Below are 9501 nucleotides of genomic sequence, written 5' to 3'. Positions count from 1 at the left end.
AAACCCTAAAAAAGCCTGAGCAGCAATTTGAGCTTATGCTTTGTGTAGAAGTCTCAAGCTTGAGCTTGTGAAAGCATTTTGCTTTATCTTTAATTCAAGACACAAGCTTCTCAGTTCACTAACACAGCTCAGAGCCTACAAGTTATCACATGGTTTGCTCCTGTAACCCAGTTAGCTGAAGGATCCATCCCACTGAGCTATTTTTATTGTCCTGGGGTTTTGTTTATCTCTCGGTAGATGAGCTTTTTTAGACTCATTGATACACTTTTGGGGTATTAGCCATTGGGATGCTGAGTGCACAGGTACTCTGAAAGACGTGCAGTATTAGGTTACACAATAGCTCTGACGTGATTTTGACTTTTGGGTCTGATTGTTAAAAAAAAAAAAAAAAAAAGAAGAAGAAGAAGAAAAAGCAGCAATTGACTACATTTCATTAGAGCTTTCCATCCAGCAAACAGGCCAGAAGAATTTCTTAATCCTGTATGTTTCATTTTGGGACCTTATGTGTAATATCAAACAGATTAAATGAATTGCATCACTCCCTGATTCAGCATATGCAGACCCTTGCTGTTGAAGTTTCCCAGTCAATCCATCCTCTTCCCCCCAGACATAAATAAAGTCAGGAGTGGAAGATTCCCTTCAAGGAAATTTATCTCTTTGACAGTCAAACAGGTGGCGAAGTTAATGTGAAGTCTCAAGAGAACTTGGTTGGTAAGAATGGCCCTGCAATAACTAACCGCAATGATTTACAAGGGACTAAATTGCCAGATTAGGCCTTGATAATTTTTCAACTCTTGACTTCATTATTACCTTGTGGATCTGGATCTTACATCACCTCTAGGAATGCCTGGGATCAAATTAAAGTGGAAACACCTGGTTGAAAGTCAGTTCAAAATACAGATTTAAGAACTAGGGGGCTATTTTTGTGTGCTGGATCTGCTTTTCATGCATGGTAGACAGCTATAAAATTCTGTTTCTCTGTGCTTGAGCTTTGTTTTCAAATGCCAGTTTGCCTTGCTTGTGCGCTTGTTAATAACCACTGCTCTTTGCAAGCACGCTCACTGCTTAGACATCTACAGATCTGACACGTGAAGCAGATTTAGTAGTTAAATGAAGTATCCAAGTGAGGCAAACTGCAAACGCAAAGTCTTAGACCCGGATGAAAATCTGTGGTTTGATCTAAACCAGCATGACTATCTAGGGAAGAAGGCAAGAGGTACTCTTGCAGCAAGGCTTTGCAAAGACGCGAGATGATCCAGTAGTTAAAATGACATGCAAACCATTTTTTTTAGTAACGTATAAGATCCAAATAAAATTTTTTACCAGGAATTTGTAGCCTGAAAAATCCAGTGGAATGCTCAGAGGCACAGTGGGCAGTGATTTAATGACTGGAGACGAAATACCGCTACCCAGCGCTGTTTGAGGAGGGTCTCCTGCAAGTCTTTATGCCTTCCTCCCCTTGGCATTTCAGTTGTCCTTCTTCAGCTCTTCTGCTTGGCTGGGGAGCTGCAGCCTGAACTCGCGGCTGGGTTACCATGAGCCAGGGACTTGAGCACTGGCGCAGGACAGGCAAAGCTGTACAACAGAATGGCAGCAGGACCCTTTCACAGGACACCAGGTGGAAAGTCAATGATTTGTCTAGTCCAGACTGCTGCCAGGCCATCTACTGAGAAGACAGCTATTTATAGAGTAAAAGAGAAATCCTTTGGGTTTGTTCTGCTGCTGCTGGCACACAAGTAGTGGCTGTGTCAACAGAGAAAGCCTCCACCTCCCAGTGAGTCCCACTAATTTTAAGGGGAGCCTGCCTGGATGGCTTCAAGTGACAGATCTGGCCTAACAACCTTGATCCTTGAAAAGTAAGCAGTTCAACCACGGTTGCCACGTGGAATGGCTTACCTTGATCTGGAGCCATTCCCTGAGGATACTGCTGCGCATGGCTGATAGCACTGGTGGGCACAACATGACATTCAGAGACCAGAGTACTGGCGAGGCCGGGAAGGGCTTGTCTCTATGTTTCAGCAATCGATGCATTGCTTTGTCCTTTTTAAGGGATGAGGTTCTCCCATATGTGGTGCCTTTCTGTTTGAAAAACCTGCACTTGTAATCGGCTCCTACCTGGGGAGAAGTCAAAGGTGCTTGACAGAAAACAGCTGCCCACGGGGGCAATGGAGCTACCTGCAGCCACTGCTCTCCCTGAGGGGTCAGAGTTCCTAACCAGCTATGTACACTCCTGTTCATGCACACATATTCTCACACTCTCTTTTTCTGCCAGGTGAAATGGGTGTTAGGATAGGTGCTCTCTGCCTACGGTCTTGTGTTGTTGTATTTTTCTGGGGTTTGCTCTCTGCCTACGGTCTTGTGTTGTATTTTTCTGGGGTTAGAGATGCTTTCGTAGGGCTGTAGGTGGACAATGCAGCACAACAGCTCAAGGGGCAACTTCTCCAGCCCAGAAGGCTGGGCTAGAAAAAAACTACCCCCATGTATGGGCCAGCCTGCAAGTGGTAACTACCTCTCCCATTTCACTGCGGGCACTTGAAACTTCCTGGTGTAGGCTGGGAGAGAAGAAAAAGCACAGAGATGATGGTAAATAACTTCCCTTTTCCCCTCGTGAAAATGACGTGACTGATGGGGACCTCTCTCATTGCTCACGTGGTTTGGTTCCTGGCCCTGCTGGGGCCAGACCCCTCACCCCCGGCAGGGAGAAGAGGTGAGGATGCAGCACCTTGGCAGGTGAGAAACCTCAGGGTCCTGACCATGACACTGGAATTGTCTTCAGGGAGTGGGACTCGAGGAAAAACTCCAGACAGTGACAGAACAGGAAGTTACAGCAGCTGTAGGAGCTGCGGTTAATGAATTTCCCAGTGGGGCTTTAGGTTTTGCTCTGCCTTGCTCCCTCTGGCCCAGAGTGCCGTATTAGTTTCTCCGCTTCCCAGCCATCCTGGTCCCACAAGCTGTTTCGTGTAAGAATTTTCAAGGCAGCAGATTGTGTTATGAGTCCCCAGCGAGAGAATAATTTTAGGTCCAATTCCAAATATTTAGTAACAAAGGCTCGGCTTCCCAAGGTGAATCCCAGCAACACTGACAGCATCTCCACATCTGATCATTCAAGCATCAGGAGGAAGGCAAAAATGAAAATATGTGTTTTTTGAGAAAACAAGAAACTTGGATCCCACGAGCTCAAGGGTTGTGGAATTTCACATGCAGTTTTGCCCCTTCAATAAAAAGGGGCTACCTTGGCTGACCTGACCGCTCTTATTGGATGCTCTGTGTCTTCAGAGGAGAACCTTCACAGGGGACTTCAAATATTTATAATACCAAAAAGCCAGAGAAAGTTAAAAACTGCTTGTTGGAGACTCTGGAAACACTTACCTCCAAGTCTATTGTACTTGCTAATTTCAGCTAAAATCTTGCATCTCTTCCAGGAATGGAGAACTTGGGCACAACATTTCTTCCAGTCTCTGTCCCAGTCCCAGCCCCAACCTGAGTTGGACAGTGGCTTCGTGAAAGTTACTACTGCTCTCTTTCAGTAAAGGAGAAATGACTTATTTCCTTGAGAAAACACCATCTCACCAACAACTGTGGCTCAGAAATGCTCTGCCTATAAATAAGCATTCCATATTAAATTATAATTCAAATTCTTTTTAAAAACTTACTTCTAAAGCTTATAACTTTTCCATAGACCTGGCATTACTGCAGAGAACTTAGATTACTCCCCCATCTAGTAAGGACAATTACACACCTTCTAATTGCGTCATTTCTTCTAGTTTGCTACACAAAACAAAGATGTGAAAGAATGTCAGACCAGACTGAACTATTGCTTGAACAACCTGCATTTTCAGAACCACCCTAGCATTCCTCAGAAATTCCCAGTTTAGCCCTGGGACTCACAAAGTGCCTTATTTTGCACGTGCTAACAGATGATGTATTTATTATGTGAGTCACATGTCAGTTTTAAATGTCAAAATTCTTAGTTAAACAACCAGAGAAGTGGTCACTTCTGTAAGTTCACAAGTAAAATATAGAGAATAATTGTTTAAATTATTTTTGAGTCACTGCAACAGAGAAAAGCTGGCATTTCTTATCAGGTTGTTTGGATTGTGGATACAAGTGAAAGAAGAGAAAATGCATGTATCAGTATTTTTGCTGGACTGTTCTAGTTTATGATCGCTCTACTGGAAGCATTGGTCTCATCTGCCTTGCGCTTATTTCCCACCACCCTGAGCACTTGCTGGACAAGGAGCTGGCAATCCTCAGCATTTCAAGCACTGCAGTTCACAGGCAAGCCCTGGGAAAGCAGAGGCCTTGAGGAAACACTGGTCCCTTGGAGTCATATCTGCATTAGGGCTCCCACTGTTGCTACCAGAAGCAAGGTTGAACTAGTAGGAATAAAAAGGCAAGAACTGGTGATGAAACCTCTGTGCAGACACTCGTAAAACAAAGAGCACTGATGCTAGCTTGATTTGGGGATATTTGGGAGACCTTAATTCCACCCTCTCCTCCGATCCTGCTGTTGACATGAAGCTCCTCACTGTATATGCCAGAGGTTTAACTAGCCAGGATGTTCTTTCTAAAACAGTTGGAAAGGTCAATATTGCTGGCTCTCAGAGTGGCAAGAAAACCTAACATCTTAATCACCCTGACACATTTCCGCCTGCCCATTAACTACTGACCTATGTAGTTAAGACCTAAATTGTATTGAGTAAGGTTTGTTCACAACAGTGGATCAAAACGTTCTTGCCTGTTAAGAAAATAGAGCAGATTTCAGCTAACTTTGCTTATCTGTAGCTTAAGTGGATGCATCCCAATGCAAGTTTGTAATTAGGTTCTACGGGCTTGTTTAGACGTGACAGTCAATGTAGATGAGAGCATGACAGGCATTCAAAACACGCTGGCTAGTTACAAGTAAGTCCCAGAGCACAGAACTTCTTACTCCAGAGCATTGTTCTTGTTTAAGTTGCGCTGAATCAGTTTAGGCTTATTGCAAAATACAAGGGTACACACAGACATGCGAAAACACAGGCACACACTCACACGTAGTTATTCCAGAATAACTTCTGAGCAGGGATGTGTGTAGACGAGCCCTAGTAGATTTGCTCAAGAGTATGGCTGCCTGCAGCTGTAATGAGAAGGGAGGGCTGGATGCCAGCACACGAGCGGGATGCTGTGCGTGCACACACTCTGCAACAGAAGCTGCTAGTGCAGGGTGTGGAGGGGAGACCCCTAGAGCCATCGTAGAACCCCATTCTTCCTCTCCCACTGAAAATCTGACCCTGGATACAGCTACTAGCTTTCCTAATGGCTCAGCTCTAGCTGTTCCCTACGTCTTACTGCCACAGCAGCTTTTACTAATAACTGGATTGGGAAAGAAAGGCTCCAGTTATCCCAGTGCCATAGACACAGGCCCAGGCACATTGTTTGCCAGATTGCTTTCAATCAGAACAGGATAACATTTTGAAGGCAGTTTGGTCAGCCTGTATGGACAGGGATGTGTTTAAAGTTTCATTTTTTTCAAAATACACTGCAACTCCTTGGCTAAGAGCCAATTGTAAATTGCCCTGCTTAGGAAGAGGGAAACAAACATCCCTCCAATTTAACTTATGCACAAACACATGCACACACAAACACTTGATCCTGACTTCTGCACATCCATCATTTAGCTCAAAAGCTTTTTTTTGTGGAAGAAATGAATTGTTTGTGTATTGTCAGCATCAAGCAGATAAGTATGTAAGCTGGAATGTTATTTCTAAAGTTACTTTAAATATTTGGGTTGCCCACTTAAACTATGTTTAAATAAAGTTAGTATGAATTTCTTCATTTCTTAGATAGCACGATAAAGCCATACTTTTTGTCATTAAGTACATCACAATTTATTGGTCAGGCTGAAACATGACAGGCTAATTAGGATACCAAGTTTTGGGGTTTTATGTAACTACATTTCTAACTTTGTCAGGGACCATCCCTAGACTTCCCAGCTTTTTTTGCAAGGGAGGGGAGCAGCTGTGTGACTAAACACCTGTAATTTAGGGTTAGAAGCTTCCTGACAAAGCCTTAAATCAGGTGCCCTCATCAACCAGTTCTGCCTATACCACTGTTTTGGGGGCTGTTAGAAGACCTTATCTCTGTGATAGACAGTTTTATTTCCTGTTTGTGGGGTATGAACTTGGCAGCAATGGAGCAGAGCCCCAAAGCTCTGTACTTGGAAAACTTGGGTTTAAAGCATTAATGGACAGAAACAGACTCTGAGGCTATGTACTAACCAGATTACCATTTGCGTTACGATCGTCTGGTTTTGTTGAACAGATGCTTAGGACTTGTCTACTCAGAGACACAGAGAAAAAAATAGGAATCAAACTCAGAGGTCAATTTAATGCTCTTATATGCATTAAACTCTTGCGCAGATGCACACTTTTAGAACCATAGTGGTCCATAACTTAATCCTTTAATTTGTATGCGTTTGCTACACAGCTTTGATTCCTCTGAATTTTCCCAAGTTGCTCCTGAAGACAAGGCTCATCAAAGTTTTTCTACACACAAAAGTTGCAACAGGCTATGATGGTGTTTGAATGTAAAGAATAACACTTGCTCCTGAATTATTTAATCATTACAAAGCAAAAGGGTATTGTTCCTGATTGGCTTACCTCACTTAGAGGTCTTCTGTACAAGTCATTATGATGCAAGCTAAAGCATGAACTTATTGTGTGTTAACAAGTCTACATACACCACCTGAACAGGCCTAACGGGGTGTGGGGAAAGAACAATTTATACTCTATTAGACATGTAGCATAGCTTCACCAAGCTGCAACTACATTAATACATAAAATAACCCAACAAGTACACAGTACAGGAAACCACTAACACCAAAAGCAAAGATACTTGAAGCACAAACTTGTCTTATTGCACTCCAATTACTTGATGGGTGCACCCAGTTTAGAAACCTGGCAACCCCAGGTTCCTTTTAGCAACTAGGGAATGGAAGAGAAGGAAGACTCACTTTGAGAACAGCTTAGATTTTACAGAGATAAGTTTGTTCCCCCCAGATACCTCTGTTACGTGGGACAGAGGGAAAAATCTAGGTTTAGAAGCTCCTATTTAGCTATATAAAGTTAATGAGATTAATCCAGACTCTACTACCCATTGGGACTGTCCATATAGGAGGTTGGTATGAGGAGATGTGAATTCAGATTACTCTACATTTCCTTTCTATGCAGCGGAGCTTTTAAGAGACGCTAATTCACCTTCACGGCACGCCTACTAACCAGAAACCAGGCTCCCCTTTTTATTAAAGAATCACACAGTCACAGAACGGCTGAGGTTGGAAGGGACTTCTGGAGGTCATCTGGTCCAACCCCCCTGCTCAAGCAGGGCCACCTAGAGCAGGCTGCCCAGTACTGTGTCCAGATGGCTTCTGAGTATCTCCAAGGATGGAGACTCCAAAACCTCCCTGGGCAACCTGTGCCAGTGCTCTGTCACCCTCACAGTGAAAAAGTGTTTCCTGATGTTCAGAGGGAACCTCCTGTGTTTCAGTTTGCGCCTATTGTGACCATTGTCTCTGGTCCTGTCACTGGGCACCACTGGGAAGAGCCTGGCTCTGAAAAACTGTGTAGACATTTACTTGGGAACTACAGACAGACTCTCAAGGTGTAAGACCGGGAGTAAGCTACCACATGGTAAGCCTGATTGTGAACACACTTCTGATATGCCAGTTATATTGCAGCAACTGCCTGCACACATATACTTACCACAGGGTAAACATGAGGAATTTTATTCCTCAGAGAGAAAAAAGTTCTCACACCTTCTGAGCTTTGGTTTAAACAGAACACATGTAAACCCTTAAGGTACCATTCCTCTGACTAAGCACAGATTATAATGTCTGAACTAGTCATCCAGACATCTTCTGTAGCAAGGAAGCAGCCAGCTCCTGTGTTGTGAAAGTATCTACTCATCAGATAGGAACACTACTAAAACTTGCCAAAAAAAACCCCAAGTCTGTAAATCAGGAAGTGCCTATTTCTCTCCAGTGACTGTTAACCCTAGAGCACCACTGTAGATGCATCAAGGGTGCAATTTGTTCTATGTACTGGGAAGTACAGTGCTACAGAAAGCTCTTCAAACACTTTGTTTACATGATTCAAAGCTTAGCACCATTAAGATAGGAGCTTTCTGAGAAAACTTTCATTAGTTGCCCATCCTATCTGGTTGTTACAGCAAGACAAAGACAGGAACATACCAAGAGGCGCACTCACGTTGGCTCATCTGGGTTTAACAGTAAACTTTTCTGGCATCGTCCTACATAATGAAGGAAAACATTCCTACACCATTCCTAGTTTAAAGTATGAATTTAAATCTTACCTGAGCTATTTAAGCTACACTAGCTTTGTGCTGAAATAATGCAGTCTATCAGTTAGCCACAACTCTGAAGAGACACAGTAATTCCCATAGTTTCTGACCGTAGTATTAAAGGAAACTCTCAGCATCACACGGTATTTGCAGCAGTTTAAGTTAAACTAAACAGGGGAAACCCCAGATCCCATTCCATCCTCAGTCATGTCTTCTCTTCCTGTTTCGTAGGAATCACCCATGCAACTGGGAAGGCACCAAGTCAACAGAAAACCATCTTGAGCAGGTGACCAACTTCATGTGCTATGTTTTTTTTTTTTAAGGTGTGACTAGAGGTGACAGAAGTTTCAGGATTGTTTCTAAACCTGCTCCTCTGTATCAAGAAAAACTAACACTTGGAATTTGTTTCTCTGGAGCCTTGAACTGAATTTAAGCTCAGTCTCCCACTCTGCAAGACAAGCACTATCCATTTTTTTAAGTTCGGAGCCATAGCTGTCTCCAGGAATGTTGTGTGCAATAACTTTTGTATTACTTGACAAACTAGAATAATATAAAATTAGCCTCAAGGATCCTCCCCACAAGCACTTAAGCACTTCTCACCAGATCTACAAGGTATCTGGTATCCCTTTTCTCTATATTTATCTAATTGACTTTTGAATAGGAGATTGAAAGTTGAAGGTCTGCAAGCATGTTTCTAAAACTTGTTGAGAGTGCACCAGTCACAAGTCACCCCTCAGCCACACAGTTCGAGAACTGAGATGGACCATGATATTTCTGGAATGGTAGGAAATTCAGAGAAACCAGGATGACAACATATTCAATAATTAAAGTAGAACTCTACAAGCCCCAAAACTTGGTTTTCAAAGTAAGCCTGTAACCATTGTAAATTGGCATGATGCTTTATGGAAACTTGGTATTACTGGTCAGCTTCTTATTTTTCCTTTGCTGTCAGGGTAGTGTCTTGAGTATCAATATATCAAACTTTCAATTTGCTTCTTAGTCCAAGACAGCAATACAGATTGAGACATCTTAGAAAAACAAATGTGCATTAAAATGATGCTATGTAACAGAATGAAATTTGCTGTACTTGCTCTTAGTGACTTTGCTGTAAGAACATGGGAGCTAATGACTTCCCCAGAGCCAAATTAAGAGGCTTTTTCAAAA

Source organism: Accipiter gentilis, chromosome 2, assembly GCF_929443795.1.
Source record: "Accipiter gentilis chromosome 2, bAccGen1.1, whole genome shotgun sequence".
NCBI lineage: Eukaryota > Metazoa > Chordata > Aves > Accipitriformes > Accipitridae > Astur > Astur gentilis.
This window is presented reverse-complemented; position numbering follows the sequence as displayed.